This window comes from Canis lupus, chromosome 12, assembly GCF_003254725.2.
Source record: "Canis lupus dingo isolate Sandy chromosome 12, ASM325472v2, whole genome shotgun sequence".
NCBI lineage: Eukaryota > Metazoa > Chordata > Mammalia > Carnivora > Canidae > Canis > Canis lupus.
Genome location: NC_064254.1, coordinates 32,056,182 through 32,078,624, shown reverse-complemented (window position 1 = coordinate 32,078,624; position 22,443 = coordinate 32,056,182). Strand labels below are relative to the sequence as shown.

Below are 22,443 nucleotides of genomic sequence, written 5' to 3'. Positions count from 1 at the left end.
GGAGTGTGTATAACTGAATTATGTAACATGATTTTTTAAAGTTCAATGCTCAAATTGATTTTTTTAAAAGATTTATTTATTTATTTATTTTAGAGAAAGGGAGAGAGAGAGAGACAGAGTAAGAGAGAGAGACCCTGTGCTCACTCACACAAGAGTCAGGGGAGGGCGAGAGGGAGAAAATCTCAAGCAAACTCCCCATTGAGTGTGAGGGCAGACAAAGGCTTGGTTTCATGACCCATGAGTTAATGACCTGAGCCCAACCCAAGAGTCTGACACTTAATTGACAGAGCCACTCAGGTGCTCCCTTAAGTTGATTTTTAAATTTTCATGAATACATTTGAAAAGGCAGTATTCTATGAATTTATGGATAGGTGAAATTAGGGCTTTTATGTGCTGATGTAGATACTCTGAAATACCAGCTTTCATAATTTGGAGAGTATGAAATTTTGCTTTAACCTCCTACGTTTGTAAATTTATATAAAATGCTTTCATGCCTTTTTTTGTACTAGGCATAGAGATTTCAAAGACTGAAAGACAAACATAGCCTCTGCTCTCAAGTACAATGGAGACAAATATACAGCTTGTCCATCCCCACCCAATTAAGAAAATTCCAAAACCTAGAACACAATTAGAAACTGTAGGTGTGTGGCTAGTGCTGTGGTGACAAAGGGAGAGAACTATGTGAGCCCATTTCTCAAAAGTCTGGCATCTAAAGAAATATGTGTTGCCATATATTTGAATAAATGCGCATTATATTTTCCTATCATGCTGCTGCTCCTCTGGAACTATGGTTACTTTCTACATTAATAAGGCAAGCAGTGAAAATTCATGGTTGAAGGACAGCAATGAACCCTCCATGGCATAATTAACATTTTAATGAGCAGTCAAGGCCTTTCCTGTTTTGGATCTCAACTTTGTGTCTCCTGAGTGGATCTCAATCTGTTGAGCTCAGAGGATGAGGTGATTCTGTCTTAGTGAGATTTTAAATAAAAGTAGATTACATTGGCCACTATTTCAGCTTGATATTGCCCTCTCTTTTGTTAGGAGAAAACTCACTCATATTTGAATGTGCCATGTCAGTGTCCAGCAACCAATTTTCAGCTCTAGTTTTCTTTTTAGTACATATAAAACATGTACCCACAACACTTACATTCCAAGAATGGCTAATTTTCAGTAACTGACTGACTAATTGCAAGTTCCCCTTATTTGTAAGGTGCAGTGGGCTAACTGCTACATGGGGACACAATAATTTGCAGAGGAAGCATTGGGTAATGCTTGTAATTTAATTATTTGCAAATCAAACTGCCTAATACACCAAAGGCACTAAACTTCTTCTTTGGTGACAAGTTTGAAGGTCATTAAAAAGCTATTTGTTTTGAGGTTTCAGAAAGTAAAGTACCTAAAAAATGTTCTAATGGATAGAAGAAACACTTTTATTCTCAGATAAAAATCTCTCAAAATATTAAAAACCAATCTCCTTATTTTCATTACTAGGGAAAAAAAATAAAAAACCTGTCATGAGAAAAATTCCTATGGGAAAGTTTCAAGTATCTTAAAAATGAAGCTTATAATAGGAAAGTCTTCTCTGTCATAATTAATATAGCATCACTAATATAAAAGTCTGGGCTTCTTCTCCCATCTTTATATCTCCTTTCTGACTGCTGCAAACCCATTACTATAATGTACATTATAGTATAGCACAATATATGTTATAGTATTATTCTTGTTACATAAAGGCTGCAGAATCTCAGGAAATTTTGACATTTATTTCTTGGTGACGAGAAAGCATAGCTCAAGTTATCTCTAAAGATGTGAGCATTAATAATCCACACAGATAGTGAGGTAGTTCAACCACTACTTTAAATTTTGCTTACTGATTCAGTCCTAAAAACCAAGGACATCATGCACATTTACCTATGAGTTACATAATCTTTTAGCAAAGTTGCATACTGCAGTTATGTTCATTGTATCCTTCAGTTATCATGTTTTTCTCTTAACCATAGTCAAGTATATAAAAAAGTTAAAATATAGATATGTCTGCCATAGTTAGTTGATAAATTTTATAAAGAATAGTTGTTACACGTTATCTGCCAGTGGTAAATTTCTTCTGAAGAAGAGGACTCCAAGTTCTTTAAAGAGAATCAGACACGAACATAATGTTACACAATATAAATAACCTAGTTTTGTAGCCAACTAACTAGAATACATAGAAGACCCTAGGAAATAAGAAATTTTCCTATTACGGATAAATTTGAGAAGACTGGTGTAAAGACTGGGTATTCTCATAGCGGTATATAAAATTTATTTTGCACAATTCCCAACTTTGCAATTTTAACACAGAGAAACAAATTACCTATGCTCATACTTCTCTAATTCAGGCCATGGAATGTATCTTTAGTGTTCTAGAGTTTAACTGTGGCCATTCCCAGGGACAAACAGATTCAACAACAGCCCTAGAAAGAATAATAACTACATTCTGGAGCAGTAGTTTTATATTACTAAGGCAACTTCTGGACCTTTTAATACATGAGACAAATGCTGATAGAAATCCATGGCATCTCCAAGTGAAAGTAAGGATATTTCATGAACTAAGTGCTGCTGTGGAAAATATTGAAGAACTCAGTTGATGTTCAGAAAATCCATTGTGGATGACCCCACAAATCCTTACTGGCTCCAACTTCCAGTGAGTGCTACCTCTTTCCCCTTTCTGAGTTCTCTTCACCTACTTAGGCTCCTTTTTCTACCAGGCTTGCCAAACAAAGTCTTTATGGCAAAGTCAAGCACAAAAGAATAGGAAAAAGAGAACAAACTTGCTTTTGGAGTCTCCGGTCTATATCCTAGCAGTTCTGTGTGATTTCCTTTAGGTTCTGAGTACAGATATCCCTACAGTAACTCATTTATCCATATCCTTATGAATTATGTTTCTTTTCAAATCTTATATGACAGGACAGAAAAGACTATTGTTCACTGTTACTCAGCTGCTCTTTTCTCTTCCCCCTCTTCCCCAAGAGCCAAAGTAGATTGAAGTGATTCCTGTTTATAGTCTACATCAGAACATAAACTGTCTAGGGCTGAAGTTTATATAGAATCCTGACATGAATAGGGAAAATACTACTAATGGATTCTAAGATTGGACTGTTATTAAAATGAGTAGCTTTTTTTGTACCAGACTCAATCATGGCATTAAGGGATTCAAAATATTCAACTAGAAGTTCTTATCATATCAATAGAACAATGACTGCCTTGTTTTGTAATGTAAAGCTTAAATGACCTTGATCTTTTTACCACACAGAGATAAGGTTTTTATATGCCCACCCAAATATACTAATGTTAAATGCAAAAAGAAGTAACTCAAGACCATCTCCTGGATATTAGAGGATCTTTGTGTCTCTTTGTAAGAGTCAGATACTCTGAACCAAATTTCCCATCACCTACATTATATTCTTTTCATTTATTTTTGTTTGCTTATTTATTTATTTATTTATTTTGGGGGGGGAGAGACAGAAGGAGAGGGAAAGAGAGAATCTTAAGCAGGCTCCATGCTCAGTGCTAAGCCCAACAAGGGGTTTGATCTCACAACCCTGAGATCATGACCTGACTCCATGACCTGAGCTGAAAACAAGAGTTGGATGCTTAACTGACTAAATCACCCAGGTGCTCCTCATCTTTTTTATTTATTTATTTATTTTTTATTAAATACCTATCTAGCTCCAAAGGAATGAAGGTAGGGGAGGCTATAGCTACACTGCTCTTAATTTTACGAGATCTAAATCTTACTCTCAGATACACCTCAGGAATGATCCAAGGACAGAGAACTCTTCTACCTGGCAGCCAAGGGGACTGTGAAGAGAAGCAAATCGGGGTCTTTAATCATCTTAGCAGCACAAAGGAGAAAATATGCTAGAACCAAATCATCCATCTCCTGCGGCATCTTTCAGCCAAATCAAAGGCCCTGTGGGACCAGAGCTGAGATGTGCTGTAGCCCATGGGACAGTGGGTGACATACTGCTTCTTTCTCTTGTAGCCAAGCCACCTTGAACAAAACTGCATTCCTGCTGTCTCACACAGCCTTCCTTATCAGCCATGTTACTGAACTATAGATAATTTATGGCTGCAACACTCAGAAATAAGAGACAGGAAAAACAGATGCTCAGGGCCGGGTTTTGTCACTTTCCTGTGTGCTGCCTATTGCTTCATGAAAATCATTTTCCTCCTATACAGGTTTAATTGCAATCACTATACATAGGAGCTTTAAAGACCAGTCCTTATATTAGACCTGGTGTTCAGTGCAGTACTAATAAGCCTCCTCCCTTCTTTGTGACTACTGCCAGGCCTCCAGAGGGCTCATTTACTCTAATAGGACCACATGGTCACTATTGCCAGAGGAGTCTTTAGTGAAACTCCTTCTGGATGAGGCATCTACCCCACCCACTCAAGACTCAGAGAATCTGAGGATACACTCTTATAGTCATTAAGCTGGACTAGAAATAGTGGCTGAAAGGAGGCATGGGGTTACAAGTACCCTTACTGTTCCAGGAAATAGAATCATGCCCTTTAGTGTCTTTTCCTTTTTTCCCCAATAAACCCTGTTAAAAAAAGAGACAACAGGCCCATAACAGAATAATTAGTGCTAAGAACATCTCCAAAGGAGACTTAATACCTAACTTAATTGCAAATTTAATCTCCTCTAGGAATGTAATCTTAACCAGTCAGTTTGGAATTTCCTGTTCAGCACTAGCAATGTAGTACAATTGACTGATCCTTCTTGTTCCCTAAAGAATGGTGACTTTGCCTGATAGAGTCTACTCTTTTCCTTGTCCCTCCATATTTTCTGTCTACAGAAGTATTCTAGATTGTATTGCTTCTCAGAGCTCCTTTCTATTTGCTAAATGGGATGCTGCTTGATTCATAGATCATTGAATAAAGCCAACTTGATCTTTAAATTTAATCAGTTGAATTTTGTTTTTTTAACTGCACCTTCATGGTTTCAGGACAAGATAGGCTACAAATGAAAGTAAGGCTGGCAGCTCTGTGCCCCCTTTCATCTCTAAACCCAAAGGCATTCAGTTCCTCTGTTGATTAAGAGCTGATATCACCCATTGAAGAGAATCATTTAAACATCAAGGCCAGTGGGATCTTTTGTCTCTTAATTCTTTTTTTTTTTTTTTTTTTAAGATTTATTTATTGTTTGAGAGAGAAAGAGACAGAAAGAGAGCCTGAGTGCACACACATGGTGGGGGAGAGATACAAGGAGAGGGAGAGAGAGAATCTCAAGCTGACTCTCTGCTGAATGTGGAACCCCCTGATGTAGAGCTTGATCTTATGATCCTGAGGTCATGACTTGAGTCTAAATCAAGTGTCAAATGCTTAACCAACTGAGCCACCCAGGCACCCACCTGTCCCTCAATTCTCATCACTGCTGCTCCACAAGTGACGGGTGGGCTCTTTCTAGTTATTCTGTTCAAGAAGATACTTTGTTCTGGGACCCCATAGGACTTTTCCAGGTCTATCTAGGCTACATTTCTGTTTCTACAGAACTGACACCCGCAGGGTCTCATTTCATGTGCACTTGGAATGGCCTTGCTCAGAGACTCTAAATCCAAATGTTCTCTTTTCTCTAGTCTCTCACAGTAGATTCCATGATTATGGACTATTATTACTCAGTCCTAGTCTTACCATATTAATTGTACTGAGTGTTGGCTCAGCCTTACATATATTTGCACTCTCCTTTGTCTGGGTGGACAGTATCAGGAACACCCACAGATAATCTCAGCAAGGCCCTGTGGGTGACCCTTCCTTTAACAAGGTGTTAAAAGCCCTTCAAATTACTTAGCTTCTCAATAGGAACCCTGATCTTGAATCAGTCTTAAGCAAATTTTCTCACTAACTCTAGGTATTCAAATGCAAATGACCCCAGGCAGCAGTCTTTGGAGATGGAAAGCAGTTCTGTTTAGACCCATTAGAGCCTCTCAATCAAGCAAATTCTTTAGCTTAGGGCCTTCCATCCATCCTCTTAATAAAGTGCCTACAATTGTCAGGCATTTACTAGACTTTTAGGGAGAAGAAAAAGATACTCTGGGGGTGCTTGAGTGGCTCAATTGGTTAAGCGCCCAACTCTTGATTTTGGCTCAGGTCACAATCTCATGGTTGTGAGATTGAACCTGGCTTCACAGCATTACACTCAGCGGAGAGTCTTGCTGGAAATTCTCTCTCCTTCTCCCTCTCTACCCCTCTCCTCCCCAAATAAATAAATCTAAAAAAAAAAAAAAAAAAAAAATACCCTGATGCTGAACCACTATAATACTTAAACTAGGGTCAGTATTTAGCAGTAGCCTACAAATATGAACGGGGGAACACACATTTATTTAGATTATAGTCTCCTATGCCAATAGAAATTTTGAAAATAACCTTTGTGTTCTAGAAAGTAGTCGAGGCAGCTAAATCAGTTCAGATTTGAATTTATTGTAACAATCTAGGTCGAATGTAAAGAATTATAGAGTTGACAACATTTTGCTTGAGGATTATCAGGATTTAAGAGATGTATTTCATTGTGTGAAAGATACTCATACTTCTCCCCCTTGAACAAAAATGAGAGAATTTTGTTTTAATGGTGAGAGGTCTTTAAATAAGCCCTAAGAATATTACTATGAAAGAATAGATGAGACCACTACTAATGAGCCCTGGCAATTTTCCCCCTACTGCAGTCTTTAAAATGTTTCTAATAAGAATCATGGGAATAGGCTATATTAGTTTTCTTGTAGGTCTTTCAAATACCTTATTTAAGCAAAAAGCTTGAGTTCAGTTAATATATTCCTGAAAAGAAAATGTCTAACTTTTAAAAGCAGTAAACATTTCATAAGATGAAAAGTTTGAATGAAATATGTTTATATATATGTTTATGTTCCTTTTGTTACCCTTTTTTAAAGCTAGGACTAAGCAAAAAGGAAAATGGGAAGAATCATACTTTATTTGTACTTTATTTTTTAACATTTTGAAATAATTTTAGACATAAAAATGCTGCAAAATAGTACACAGAATTCCTGTATGCCTTTACCCATCTGTCCCCAATATGTTAATCTGACATAACTACAGTATAATTAATCTAAATAATGAAATTAACATTAGCATTAACTATTAACTAATCCATAAACCATATTTGAAATTCACCAACTGTACCTCTAATTCCCTTTTGTGATCCAGCATCCTGCAATGCAATTAGTTGTCAAGTTCCCTCAGTCTTCAATTTGGGACAGTTGTTATTTTTCATGATCTTGGCTACTGTGAAAAATGCTGACCACTTATTTTGTAAAATGGCCCTCAATTTAAGTGTGTGCTCATTTTCTTAAGTATAAATTGAGGTTATGTATTTTTGACAGGAATGTGACAGAAGTGATGTTTTGCCCTTCTTGGTACATCATATCAGGAGATACATGATACACTTATTCCTGATGATGTTGACTGATCACTTGGTTAGGGGACATCTGCTATATTTCCCCAATTCTTCCATTTGTAAATAAATATGTTTTGGGGAAATGTATTTTCTTCTAAGATATGCACTCTTTCAGAAATTAAGACCTAGATGATATTTTGGGTGCCCTCTTCTAGGGATAGAAAATATCTCATTTCCTTCTAGACACCAGTATGCTTTAAAATCACCTCCTGAGATCCCTGGGTAGCTCAGTGGTGTAGCGCCTGCCTTTGGCCCAGGGTAGAATCCTGGAGTCCCAAGATCAAGTCCCACATTGGGCTCCTTGCATGGAGCCTGCTTCTCCCTCTGTCTATGTATCTGCCTCTCTCTCTCTGTGTCTCTCATGAATAAATAAATAAAATCTTTAAAAAAAATAAAGTCACCTACTGATGGCTCCTCTGGAGAGTGCTCATCTTAATTTTAAAAGTTAGCAGAAAAACAAAAAACAAAAAACAAAACAAAACAAAACTTAGATTTGAGGAGTCAAGTCCATATAGCTAATGTCACTAGTACGGTCGCTGGTTTAGTTACTTTTTAGGTTGATCTTTGCCAGAATTTCCTTCCACAAATACAGTTGAGCTCTTAGATATAATGCTTTGCCCAATAATATAAAGGCAATCTCTTTTGCTTAGCAGAAAAATAAAATGGATCTGAATCATCAGGAAGAGAGGATGTTTTAACTCAGTACCCTAGTCAAGTAGCACTGACTGTAGTATTTAATAGGGCTCTTGACAACCCCTATCAGGTCCCATATCTGGTCATTTATTATTAAGCTGATGTGCCAGTATAATATCACTCCCATTGACAACTGGAACAAAAAAGAGAAAGATTTTTAAATTCATCATACATATTCATGTCTCTGTGTCTTTGTTAATGTTGTTCCTCCTGCTTTGTTGTCCTGCTGCATGGGATATTCTTCTTTCACTAGCTCAGGTCAACTACCATGTCCTCATTGAAACCTTCCTTGATATCACACCTCAGAGTTGCTGGGTGTTCTAGCTCTGTGTTCTGACAGTATTCTTTATACTTGCTTAGAGCAAATAGCATACTATACAGTGGTTGATTATGGGGGGCAGGGTTCTTGCACCCCTACTCAGTTTCCAGGTCCTCAACATCAAAGACTACATTATTCTACTTGGAACCACCATATGTAGCTTTGAACATATAGACTGGTAAATGTTGAGCAAATGAACTACAAACTTCAAAAATATTAAAACAGTAAAGGCTGTATTATATTCTACTGATCTATTTATTGATCCATCTATCTATCCAATCTTGCTTTACTTTTATCGTTATAGAAAGATTTATTTTTTTTTAATTTTTTTAAAATTTTTATTTATTTATGGTAGTCACACACACAGAGAGAGAGAGGCAGAGACACAGGCAGAGGGAGAAGCAGGCTCCATGCACTGGGAGCCCGACGTGAGATTCGATCCCGGGTCTCCAAGATCGCGCCCCGGGCCAAAGGCAGGCACCAAACCGCTGTACCACCCAGGGATCCCGTATAGAAAGATTTAAAGTGACATTTAAATATATATAATAAGAGATAAAATGTTAAACAAAAATAGATGTGAAAAAATGAGGCAGGGGGCACCTGGGTGGCTCAGTGTTTAAGCATCTGCATTTGACAAAGGGTCATGGGATCAAGTCCTGCATCAGGCTCCATGCAAGAAGCCTGCTTCTCCCTTTGCCTCTCTCTGTGTCACATGAATAAATAAAATCTTTAAAAAAAAAAGAAAGAAAAAGTGAGGCAGGAAGGAAGAGCCAGGATTGTATCAAGCAAAGTACATGTTATAATGTCTTTCATTTTTGCTAGGGATGGGATCTAAATTAAGCCTTATATTAATATGGAAAAAAAAATTCCTAAACTGTCATTAAAACCAAGGGACCATGCTGTGTAGCCACTAAATGTTGTGCATGATGATTCCTTTACCTAAAAACAAATATATGATAAATATTAATTCCTAAAAACAAACACAGCAATAACCCTAATTCATGAAAAAGTATTTAGTGATTGCCTGGCAAGGTTTATTAAAGCAATGCACATGTACCTCTCACTCACATTTATGATTTTGAAACAAAGTTCCTTGGAAACCAGGGCATGTTACCCATAAGGTAAATGCAGTGTGAAAGTTAAGAGTAAAGCAACTCTGTTGGACTTTTCTCATTCCTAGAATTAATAAATATACAGGGAAGAAAATTATGCCCACTTGAAAGCTTTTTTGAGGGGGAATGAGAGAGTGAGACATGAATAGCTGAATTTGTTCATGTACGTACACTTTAATTTTGTGCTAAGTATTTACATTCACTACCAAAAAATACAAAGTGACTTCTCTGTGAAATGAAGACCTTATCTATCACTTTTACCCCCTTGAGGATCTCATTAAATTGGTGGGTCAAACGGAAACATTATTTGATCATATTACAGAAACACTTTTGTCAGGCTATGCATTAGCTTTATTACACAAGATAATATCATTTTTCCTCTCACTGCTTTATTAATTTAAAACTAAAATAATGTCTGCTACCTCCCATCACCTATCTACTTCTGCAAAGAGGCAGCTCAGGCCCACAGATCAACAAGAAAGTTCTAAAATCAGCAGGACGAAAAACTGATTCAGACTTGCTGATAAAGGTTACACTCAAAGACCTTTAATCAAACATTACCCATTCTTCTTTTCTAACACATTAAATTTTCTTATCAAACCAGTAGTTTCATTGTATGCAATGGGATTAGAAAGGGGAATACTTAGCCAATTAAATATTTCAAATATTCTGCCCACCAAATCAAGGAAGGAGCAGTACAGTCAGGGAGTACAATTTTATGAATGTTCATTAGTCTGGAAGAATAAAAGAAAAAAGGGCATATTTCAGTTTCTACTGGAGTGTGTTTTTTTCCTTTAAAATAAAACTTTTATGGAAAAAATACGACAGATAGTCACCTCTAGCCTTAAAATTCATTTTGAAATGTTGCAAATTAGCTCTCTTGTTAGGTCACCTTTTGAAAAATTCAGTATTCCACATAAGATGGGAACTCAAAATAGTGTGTCTGAATTACTCTTAAATGTAAAGCCTTGGGCTTCTCCCACTTCAGGCTAAATAAACTCTTGCTCTCACTTTAATTTTTTAAATGTAGCTGCATGTGATATTTTCATCAATTCAGCAAAGATAATTAAAAGACATTATTGGAAAAGGCCATCACCAAGCATATTTCCCAGGCAAATAAGCAACAAGTAGAATGAATTTTGATGCTTTTGCAGATACTTTATTATTGTAAGTGTGATTATAATTGTATTTGATTTCTTGCAAATTCTCTATGTCAATACTGGAAATTAATTGTACTCCTATGTTAGGACTTACAGGGGCCAGAAAATATAAAACTTCAGAATTGAGAGTGGATAGGTGTTGCAAAGAATAATATATGAGGTGGAGAGTAGAAAGCATTGTTACTGGAGAGATGGCCAGGGGCCAGTTACTAAAGGAATATAAAGGCTGCATTTTTAAGACTGGTCTTTATATTGTAGATGAGGACAATATTGAAAGGTTTTAAAGGACAATGATCTGACTTCTACTGACTCCAATAATTGGTAACAGGGGTGCAATCTCAGTGTAGCTGTGAGTAACATAAAGGAATGAAGAGAATAAAGTAAAAGGAAGAAATTTTAAAAAGACAAGAGAAAGGGTTCTGCCACTTTTTTTTTTTAACCCTAAAGCCAAGGTCTTGACAATGATTTTTTTTTGCTAATGAATGACGTAGATAACAAATGTAGTGGCTCAAATGATAATGACAATAAAATATGGCAATAATTATCTAATGTACTAGACAATGGGTTTGTATTTTGCAGGATTAAGATGTGTTCTAAAACTGTTTTCACAACCTCTTTGCATAATACTGTCCTAATTTCACAAGTAGCTTTTTATTAAATATCTGTATTATTTCCTGGAGCTCTTTTTCAGGCATCTGTACTATATCCTTTAGTGGTTGTGATCAATATGTTATGTGACTATGATTACTATCTGTCATAGTGTTAATTTTCACATAATATTTGCTGTTATAATTATGCACTAGCAGCTGGGAAGACTAATTTATTACTTGGCTATTATCATTGAAGGTCATGTAACTCCAAAATCCTGTTAAAGCATTTGATCACATTTTGCATGTTCTGCCAGAGAAAGGCTTTCTTCTGGCAACTCCTCAGACTTCTGTGGACTTTATCACTTTTTTAACCAGTGAAGCTGAAGCAAGTAGGTACTTATTTCTGGTGACTGCCAATAAAGAATCTGATTGCTTAAATGCCCTCTGTTCTCATACTCAGCTTTTCTTAATTAGGTAGTTGAAAGAGATGGTGTTTATAAAAATTAAGCTATGTGCATACTCAACCATCAAACATTAGTTGGAGACTTAGTTCTAAATATTACTTGAAATCCAAAGTAGTAAACTTTATTGTATTATTCAGGTATACAGAAGAATACTTCAATTCCACCTATGAGAAGGTCTATTAATATTGCAGATATAAATTGTGGCTTATAGGGTGATTTTGAGACAAGCAGGAGAGTTTATCTACCCATCTAAGTATAAAGTGGAATGGAAAGCATAGATTGGAATGTTACAGAATGTATGATAAGTGGGATAATGTAACTGATAAAGCATTCATATCTTAGATGCAAAAGAAAATAGGATCCATTTCAGCATGTGAAAAAGTATAGAAGTTTTTGGAATTTATCACAGATCTCTCAGAAAACTTCAGTTAGACATTAGTACTATCTCAGAATTATTCTTAATATTAAAAAGCAAAATGGGAACCTAAAACATCAATTTAATGAGGCAATCTGTCTATCAATATTAGAATATTTGTAACTAGGGGCACCTGGGTAGCTCAGTCAGTTAAGGGCCCTACTCTTGGTTTAGGTTCAGGTTGTGATCTCAGCATCCTGTGATTGAGCCTCAAGGAGCAGCACAGGGTTCCTCTCAGGAGGGATTCTGCTTCCCCCCATCCCTATACCTCTGCCCCATCCCCTGCTTGGCAGTCTTTTTCTCTCTCTCCAAACTAAATAAGTAAATCTTTAAAAAACAATATTTATAACTAAAACACAGCCTCACTAAACACTTGTGAATTAACAGAAGCAGTATCTCCCCAAGATAAACCCAAGTTCAACTTCTTATACACAGAACACTCATAAAGGACTACAAAACACACTGGCAGACCAAGCTGACAAGAAAGAATCATGTGCCACTGGAATACTTTGAATATAATTCAAAAGACAAAGAGCTCTATAGCAGAACTCAGCTTTTGACCCAGATAAGATTTTTGAGAGTAATGGTAATGCCATATTACTAGACCCTTATTTGTGTAATTTTTTTATTTGTGTATTTTTTAATCACAAAGGGTAAATAATAAAAGACATTGGTGTTTGATGAAATGACAGGTTGGACTGGAGAGGGGTGGGAATATTCTGAAGGTGATTGAAGTAATCTATTCAGGGAAAGAGTAGAATCCAAGTAGGAACTCCAGTATACAAAAGCTCCTGTGGAAGGAGAGACATATCATAAAATAGATGAAAGTGTCTGCTCCTGATTTTTTTTATGGTAAGCTCCACATGCAGTGGAGGGCTCAAACCCACAACCCAAAGATCAAGACCCAAGTTGAAATCAAGAGTCAGAGGCTTATCCTAATGAGCCACCCAGGCACCCCTACTCCCGATACTTTAAATCAATAAATGATAACTATAGAAGAGCAGGTAGCCCAAAACAGAATTTCAGGAGTTGGTCATTTTTAGAAGTTAGGAAACAAACAAACAAAACAAAATTGGATGAATAAGATAAAATGAGAGGGATGGAGAAGTCAGAGAAAAAAATGTACAAGGCAAGAAAAATACACACAAAAGGAGGAGGGTGGGAATAATGGTAGAGTAGGCAGTCAATAGTGCCAAATATTACAGAGAGAGGTGGTCCAGAAACAAACATCTGAGACAAGGTCCTGGAAACTCTAAGGAACCGGAGGAAGAAGCTACATCAAGCCAGAGCGGAAAGCATGAAGACGCAGCAACTGTAAACCACTGTGAAGATATTTTAGTAAAGAACTTCAAGAAATGAAGTATTAGTTCAAGAGAACCAGAAAAATACTGTAAAATAAAGGAGAAATAATGATGGTGATTATTTGCTGTTTACTTCTTCAAAGGGAAAGGACCTGGTTGGAAATGCTTGAAGAAAGAGAGAAAACAAAGTAATATGTGGGACAAGGTCCTAGGAGGACAAAGACAGAATAGAAAAGGAGTAGTGATTTCTGTGGTAAAGCTATGAAGTCGTATGTTCTGTGAATCATTTTTGTCATCTTACATTATTTAAATAAATGTATCTTTTTTGCATTTCTTTAGTGAACCAATAACCATAGCAAAATATGCTCTAAGTTTCCTTCTGAAACTGCATAATAGATTTCAGCTTTGGCTTAGAAAAAAACTTCTTTCATTTCTTTAATTTCTGACTGCTTTTAAAATTCCACTTTGCGGGTCTAGGAGTTGGCTTCTTCTAGTTTTCTGAAAACCACCTGCTTGCAGATCTCTGTTTTTGTCTGCAGCACAGTGGTGGTGTGTAGCTTGCTAAAGCCCTGTGGGTCTACAGGAAGTGCAGCGACAGAAACCTGCAGAGGCCTCACACATCTCCCAGCTGCTTTCCTTAGGTCATAATGGCCACTTACTTGTCTAACAATGCTTAGATTTCAGTTTTGAACAGAAACATACTAACTGTGGTCAGAATCTTCAGTCAAGTGAAAATTGCATGCTACATATAGACAATACCCTGTTGGTGGCCTAAACCTTGATTCTCAACATTTAGTCTCAGGTGTCATCAGGGTTTGTGCTCAGACCTTTGCTCCTTTCTAATTCACATGTCTCTCTTCAGTAATTTGATCTGTCAATGTGGGTTTAATTTCACTTGTATACTGATGACAACAGATTGATGTTATAAAATTAGCCATAATGTTCTCTCTGCCACATCTGTGCTATACGCTTGCCAAACTAATGTCAAGGATAGGGTATCTAGAGATTTTCTTCAAGTTATCATTATCAAAATTGCTGTTTTTATGAAATGCAAGCACATTGCATTTACCTTACCTTTTGGTTTCTCCCTCTCAGTTTCTTTAAACTTCATATTGTAAACCAACATCTTGAATAGGAGAATACTAGACCACAAAAATCTTTTTGTATTTTTCTAATTAAAAATTCATTTGTGCTTTAAAAAGTATACATAAACCAGAAAACTGATGACACCAAGGTCCAGTAATCTAAATATAAAAACACTTTACTTCTGCTTCGGAAAACAAATGCCAGAACTATGTGCATTTTCATCTTAAGAAATTCTGTTTTGTTTATCAGTGAAGGCTCAAAAACTTTAATACCAAAAAATAACCCCATTTGATTAGGATTATAACAGTTTCAAAGGACATGTATATACATGATCACTTTTAACTCATATAGAAATCTTGCAGTGCAAGAGAGATGTTATTATTACCCTCATTTTGCAGCCAAGACCATGAAGAATACAGAGCTCAAATAACCTCCATAAGATCATCTGTAAATCAGGTAGCTGAGCTAAGGAGCTAGTCCAGGCATTTTGGATTTGGACCTCAAGATCTCTCTATAATTCCACATTACCTCCAAGCCATGTGTACTGTTTTTGAGAATGTTCATGGCTTCTATCATAGTAATGTTTTGTACTAAACAACTGTAAGATAAAACAGGATGTGTCTTTCTTCTCTTAGAGGCTAATCCAAACTTAGCTTTTAGAAACCTGTAGAAGTAATCTTGGTATGGCTGAATGTCAGGGAAAATTCTATCTTTCCTTGGGTACAATAAGAGAAGTTAATGTTTCTTGAATAATTATCACACACTTGGAACTCTATTAAGTGCTTGAAGTGAATTATCTCATTTAGTTTTCACAATAATATTATAAAGATTATTATTATTATCCCCATCTTACCAATGTGGAAACTATGGCCACAGCAATTTAACTTACCCAGCTGGCTTAAAGCAGCAGTCTTATTCCAGAGCCTGTGTAGTTAACCTCTGTGCATATTCCCTTTCAACTAAAATATCTGGAATGCAACTGATCTTTTGAGAAAGCTTTTCCCCTAGAACAGTAATGTAGCACCTACAGAAGTGTTGGCAGAGACGTGCTGAGCAATGAAAAAGAAAAGTGAGGGAAATAAAGTTTTCAGAGGAATAAGTCTATCCACTTTAGAGATATTTACTGCCACACCCATAGCTGTTGGGAAGGGCATCGTCTTTCAACACATTTCATTTGACCTTCACTTGTACCCTTGGCCTGCCTTGGTGGCACCAAGTAATGATTTGTATTTGGTCACACATTCAGTTGCTCTATGGTTCTCATCATTTGCTCCAGCCCCTGAGCTAGATTCATATTAAGTGATCAGACTTTTTTTTTTTTTTTTGATTTTGCTAGATGGTGTGAGTAGTATATACAAAATGATATCCTGGCACTTAATCAATTAATTGGTCCTAAGTAAATGTACTTGCAACACACGATATTTGGATATCACTGACTCACTCATTCATTCATTAATTCAGTGGATTCACAACATACTTAAAATAAAACTCAAAATCCTTCCAGATGACTGTAAGCCCTCATGGGATTTGGCCCTTGTTAATCACCCAGACTTATCTCTTACACCTTTCTCCTGTGCTCCCTTATTTCTATTTTTTCTGTTGAATATGCCAAATTTATTCCTGTTTCAGAGCCTTTGTAGCTGCTGCTACCTTTGCAGAAGGTACAATCCTCAGATGCTCAATTCATTCAGCTATCTCCTCAAAGCCCACTTCTTCTAAGAGTCCAAAATCCTTCCTCATCACCTTATCCAAAACGCCGTTCCACTACTCTCCTACTCTTCATCCTTTCATACTGCTTTTCCTTTATAACACTTATGGTAACTGCCTTTGTATACTTTCATTCCCATTTTTCTACTCTAGAATATAAACTCATGAGAGCAGAGGCTCTGTCAGACTCATTCATCTCTATTTCTCGTGTCCTGAATTGCAGGTGCTTGAGTGCCTAGTCTTTTCCAGGAAATCTAGACCTAGATTTTGAATCCTGGCTATAGACCTTTGCTGGGAACTTGGACAAGCCATAACCTTTGAACTGAAGGAGAGTATGCAGGGCAGGGCCTGACTCACGGGAATTGCTCCCAAGTATGAGGCTAGGGAAGTCTGCAGTTCTAGCAGGCCTTACAGGGAGGAAGAGTTGGGAATGTAATTATAAATAAAACTGACAAACTATGGCTCCCACAAAGTCCATATTCTGATGGGAAAGACTGATATAAAAATAATAATTATTTATTATAGCAGATGGCAATGAGTTAATAAACTGAATAGCTATAGTACATACCACTTTTAAGAGGTTCAGAAGCACAGAAGTAGAAAATACTATCCTACCTGAAGAACTTACAATTATTCATATACATACAAAAGAATTAAATGGCATGAAAAACCAAAGCAATGATTAGAGGTGTAAGGGTACTAGGGAATCAAAGGAGGTAATTTTTTTTTAAGATTTTATTTATTTATTCATGAGAGACAGAGAAAGGGAGAGAGAGAGAGAGAGAGAGAGACAGACAGAGGGAGAAGCAGGCTCCCTAAAAGGACCCCGATACGGGACTCCATCCCAGACCTCAGGATCCCGCCATGAGCCAAAGGCAGACACTCAAAAGCTGAGCCACCCAAGTATCCCGAAAGGAGGTAAGTTTTGAATTGAATAAGGGAAGATGGGGTGGATGGATGTGTACAAAAGGGGAGAAAGCTTTATTCACTTGAGATTAAATCTTTGTCAAAGTACTTTATGAACCATTTTTTATTTCAAACTATCTTATTTCCTTCCAGCCTTTAAACTGTCTAGCCCCTTACCTTTGGTTGACATTATACTCACATCAATAAAACAGTTACACTTGATACGATATGTAATATGAAGGTTTAATTTACACCTGACTCCAAGCTTTTTCTGTGCCTTAGTTGTGAAAAATTAATTAGATGACAGAGGGGGCCAGGAGTTCCATACTTAGAACAGGTGAGTGGAAATATAAAGTTTTAATAGTCAGTGGAGATTTAACTTGAGTACCTGATATGCCTTATTTATTCATTTCTCATGAAATAGCATGCTCAAGGATATATATGTATTTGCATACATTTTCTTATTTTGAAGTCTTGAAATGAGTCAATATTTTGAGTTTTTCATTTAAATATGTAAGTGGGTAACTGAAGTGTAGAAAAATAATCTTTAGAATAGTGACCATAAGAACGTAGATCTATGTTAAGTATTCTTTCCATACACAAAGATATAATAAATAAGGGTGGGAGGAAAATTCTGCAGATGACAGATATGTTTATGGCCTAGATTATAATGATGATAGGTTTATACTAACCTCCAAATGCATCAAGTTGTATGACAGACACCTCAATAAAGTAGTTTTAAAAAAGAGTGTGTTGCTTTCAAAATTCAGACCAAACATAAATCTACTTACTTAAAATAATGTACATGTAGGCAACATTATAAACAAATACCATATGTAAAATACATTAAACAATAAAAATGCTAAAATATTTTTGATTTGAGAAAATGACAAACTACCTGAATATTAACATGACTGAATATGAAAACAGAATATTAAGTTGAACGGTGAAAGTTCAATGCAAACTAACATCTGCTAGCAGGATTTTTATCTTTAATCTCTGTCTTGCACTCAAGGAACATCACTGTAGATAGTATTACTATTAATAACATAATGATAAACTCTATTAGACACACACATATACATGTACACATATGGTTGACAGAGTGCAAAATGTAATTATTTCTAGTTCTCACAATGACCCGGCAGGATGGTGGTATTATTTCCATGTTGCAAAAGAGATATTGAAGCCCTGAGAGGTAAAGTAACCTGCCTGCAATCATGCATCCAAATTCAGATCTGTCTGACCCAAAAGACTTTGCCTCATCCACTATGCCTCACTGCTTTTTGTTAGATGTGAAACAACCCTTTTGTGATAAACCAAAGAATTGTCTCCCCCCCACCCTTTTTAATAGTAAAGGGCAGAGGGATAGCTTCTGTAAGAGCAAAAATGTATGAAAGAATTTTGCTTGTGGCAAAGAATTCCTCATGATTGGTATGTAGAGAAGAGTCTTCTATGCCAGAATAGCAGGACTGGTTTTTATTGTATACAGGAAGTTGTTATTGAACAATTTTGAGCCAGAAAGTGATAAGATCAGAGACTGGATTATAGAGGTACATTAAGTCTGAAGGCAAGAGACCAATCAGTAACAGCTCCTCATATGGCTATACTGGGGATTATGTGTCCATTTTTCTGAAGTACTTAGAACAGAGCTTGGTATATAAAGAGTTGTGCAAGAATTAAACAATCAAGCCCTTGGTATTTTAACTATCCACTAGAGAAGCTCTCTTATCGTAATGCATGTTACGTTCTTTTTTCTCTAGGGATACATCCAGACATATAAAAAATAGCATGTTGACCTTCTGTAAACACATACTTTAATTAACTAATTAATTTTTTATTGAGGTATAATTGACATAAAATCATTTTAGTTTCAGATGTACAACATAACTATTTGTTATTTGTATGTATAGATTGTGAAACTGATGTAGGAACGAGTTGGGGTAGGTAGGGAAAGATAAGGGAAAGGCCCAGAGTCCGGCTCCTACCCATCCCAAGAAAACAGAGATAAGACAGTAAAAACAAAAAATAAACCAGGCTCCCTAGCTCCAAAATGTTAGGGAGTATCCCCCTTTAATGGCTACTAAGTAATCAGAGAAACTCACCAGATCACAAAGAAATATGTCATTAAGGTGTCATCAATAGTCCCTGCTCAAACCAAGATGGCACAAGAATCTCAAGGCCATGAGCTACCTGACTAGGCTCACAGAAATCCCAGATGTAGAAAAATATTATGGAGGAGATATTAACCTGCGAGAAGGGAACACATTGTTTGGGTTCATGATATTTACAAAAACATCTTGTTTGTTATCATGATAGTTACAAGTTCACCATGTTTGTTCTAAATATCCACTCTGATATTGACAAGAATACAGAATACCATAAATTGACAAGAAATTTACCAAGTTCCCTGGTCAGTTTCCTATAAAAGACAGACCATAAGAGCCCTCAGTGGCAACCCTGTCTGAACCCCTCTCACTGCTGAGAGCTTTCTCTGTATGTCTGCTTAATAAACTTCTATCACTTTGCTCACTCTCTATTATCCACAAGATTCATTCTTCGACTCTGTGAGACAAGAACCAAGCTCTCCTGTATCAAAATGACCAGGACAGTAAGTCTAATTAAATCTATTTTTATTTAATTTTTACATTTTTATTAATTTTTTAAAAAAGATTCTATTTATTCATAGACACAGAGGGGGGGGGGGCAGCGACACAGGCAGAGGGAGAAGCATGCTTCATGCAGGGAGCCAGACATGGGACTTGATCCTCGGTCCCCAGGATCACACCCTGGGCTGCAGGTGGCGCTAAACCGCTGTGCCACCGGGGCTGCCCAAGGTTTTATTTTGAAGTTAAGTCTCCCTTTTTTTTTTTTTTTTTGATTTTTTTTTTTAATTTTTATTTATTTGTGATAGTCACAGAGAGAGAGAGAGAATGAGGCAGAGACACAGGCAGAGGGAGAAGCAGGCTCCATGCACCGGGAGCCCGATGTGGGATTCGATCCCGGGTCTCCAGGATCGCGCCCTGGGCCAAAGGCAGGCGCTAAACCGCTGCGCCACCCAGGGATCCCCCCTTTTTTTTTTTTTTAAGATTTTATTTATTTATGTATTTTATTGTTTTTTTTTTAATTTATTTTTTATTTTATTTTTTAAGAGAGAGAGCAAGCACACATGTGAGCGTGGGGAGGAGGAAAGGAGCATGACAGACAACGTGAGCTGGAGGCAGAGCTCTATCCCAGAACTCAAAGATCACAACAGAAGCTAATACCAAGAGTCAGAGGCTCAACTTAATGAGCCACCTAGGTGCCCCAAATTAAGTCTCTCTTTTTAAATAAAAACAAAAGAAATTAACTACACCTTATTTGCTTTGCTCTTCCATTATGTAAATGTTATGGACTGATTCTTGACCTTCCAAATTAATATGTTAAAGTCACAAACCCCAGTATCTCAGAATATGATAAAGCCTTTAAAGAGATGATTAAGTTAAAATGAGGCCCTTTGGTTGGGGTCCTAATCCAATAGGACTGGTATATTTGTATACCAGTATGTATTTGCACGCATGCACACAGGAAAGACTATGTGAGGACACAGTGAGAAGGCCCTGTTTACTAGCCAGGGAGAGAGGCCCCAGGAGAAACCAAATCTGCTTACCCCTGATCTTGAACTTCCAGCCTCCAGAATTGTGAAAAAATAACTGTCTGTTGTTTAAGTCAACTAGCCTGTGGTATTTTGTTACCACAGCCCTAATGAACTAATGCAATTAGGTTGACCTGTTTAACATTTTATGGAGACCAGTATGATGACTCAATTATTACATAGAACTCTAGTTAGGACTTTAATTCACATACAATTGGCAAGGGAAAAATTTTTGTTATACAAAAGCTTATGAGGTTATGCACTTGTGTATTATAACATACACATCATACAATGAATGGAAACCTCTGTTTAAAAGTAATTTGAGATTCTCTGGGTAGTACAACTTTTAGTAATATTCATTTTTCCTTTGAAATCAATAGTTGTTTCCTAAACTCCAAATATCAAAAGATAAATAAAACCTTGTGACATATTTATGCTTTGGTCAAGCATAAAGAAAAAAAAAAGTTTATTTAAATTGATGTTTTAGAAAGACAGTATAAGCCAGGGAGAGAAAAAGGGACTGCGAATACAGCTAGTACTCTGCTCAGTCTGGTGTTGTCTGGTCTTGTATATATAAAGGCTCTTCGTGTATTGGTTTATTCAAATGTAAAAATAATAAATGAAACCTTAACCTCCCTGACAGGAAGTTAGGAGAACGTGTGGATAGAAGAGTAGCAGAATAATGAGTAAAATTAGGGCTTCCAAATGCTTCATGCACAATGAAGATCCAGTCAATCTCTTAAACTTTAGAGTACCTTCTGCAATTTGTACAGCTTGGAAATATTTCCATTAATGAAACTCCGAATACTGAAAGGATTCAAGTCCAATTTTTCCAACAAGGATCCAGTAAAAAGTAGGTACGCATGGGAAGGCTTGTCTGTTAACTTCTAGGATATATGGGGTATCTTTCTGTCTTTCTCTCCAGATCCATTACCACTCAAACACAGTGGTACCAATGTGTCTGCCAACTCTAACTTATCTAAAAACACCCCCCCATATCTGACCATGAAATCTAGCCATTTGTCTACTTAATAAATGAAAAACACTAGCAACTAATATTTACTGAGTACCTGCCAAATGCCAGGCATTGCTCTCAGCTCTTTACAATGTATTAGCATATTAACATCTCATAATCTACTATTATACTTTGCTGAAATGAGGTAAGAGATACTAAGTGCCCAAGTCCACACAGCCAACAAGTATAGATTTGATCTCAAGGCCAGGCTGTGTAGACCCAGAAACTCCACTCAAACAACAAGCACTATAGGTTCTAATAATATAAAACTCTATTTCTGAGCATCAAAATCTCTCTAGCAATGTTTAGAGAGTAAGTGATTTGATTACAATCATATGACTCATAAATAGCACAACCAGGTCTAGAAGCCAATGCATCTAACATTCAGATTCATTCTCATACAACAAAAAAATCTTTTGAAAAAAAAAAAAAATCTTTTGGGCAACAGAGAATGGAACTCAGGGCTAATTCACCTATTTACCTTAAGCTGCCAAACTATGCCTTTGTCAGGAAGGAATTAGAAAGACATTAAAAAATTCTACCAAGCTTCTGGAAAACCTGTAGAGGAGCTAGTTATAGCATCCAGCCTCA

At 36.6% G+C, this 22,443-nt stretch overlaps 1 protein-coding gene and 1 long non-coding RNA gene across 5 annotated transcripts in view; one reads left to right on the top strand and one right to left on the bottom strand.

Moving 5' to 3' along the window:
* Positions 1–22,443, bottom strand: part of ADGRB3 (adhesion G protein-coupled receptor B3) — a 717,179-nt gene that overhangs the window by 170,135 nt on the left and 524,601 nt on the right. The window lies entirely within an intron of this gene.
* Positions 2,443–20,513, top strand: LOC125752227 (uncharacterized). The gene is made up of 3 exons (XR_007401208.1): positions 2,443–2,683; positions 19,754–19,814; positions 20,356–20,513. It is a non-coding gene; the product is annotated as an uncharacterized LOC125752227 (long non-coding RNA).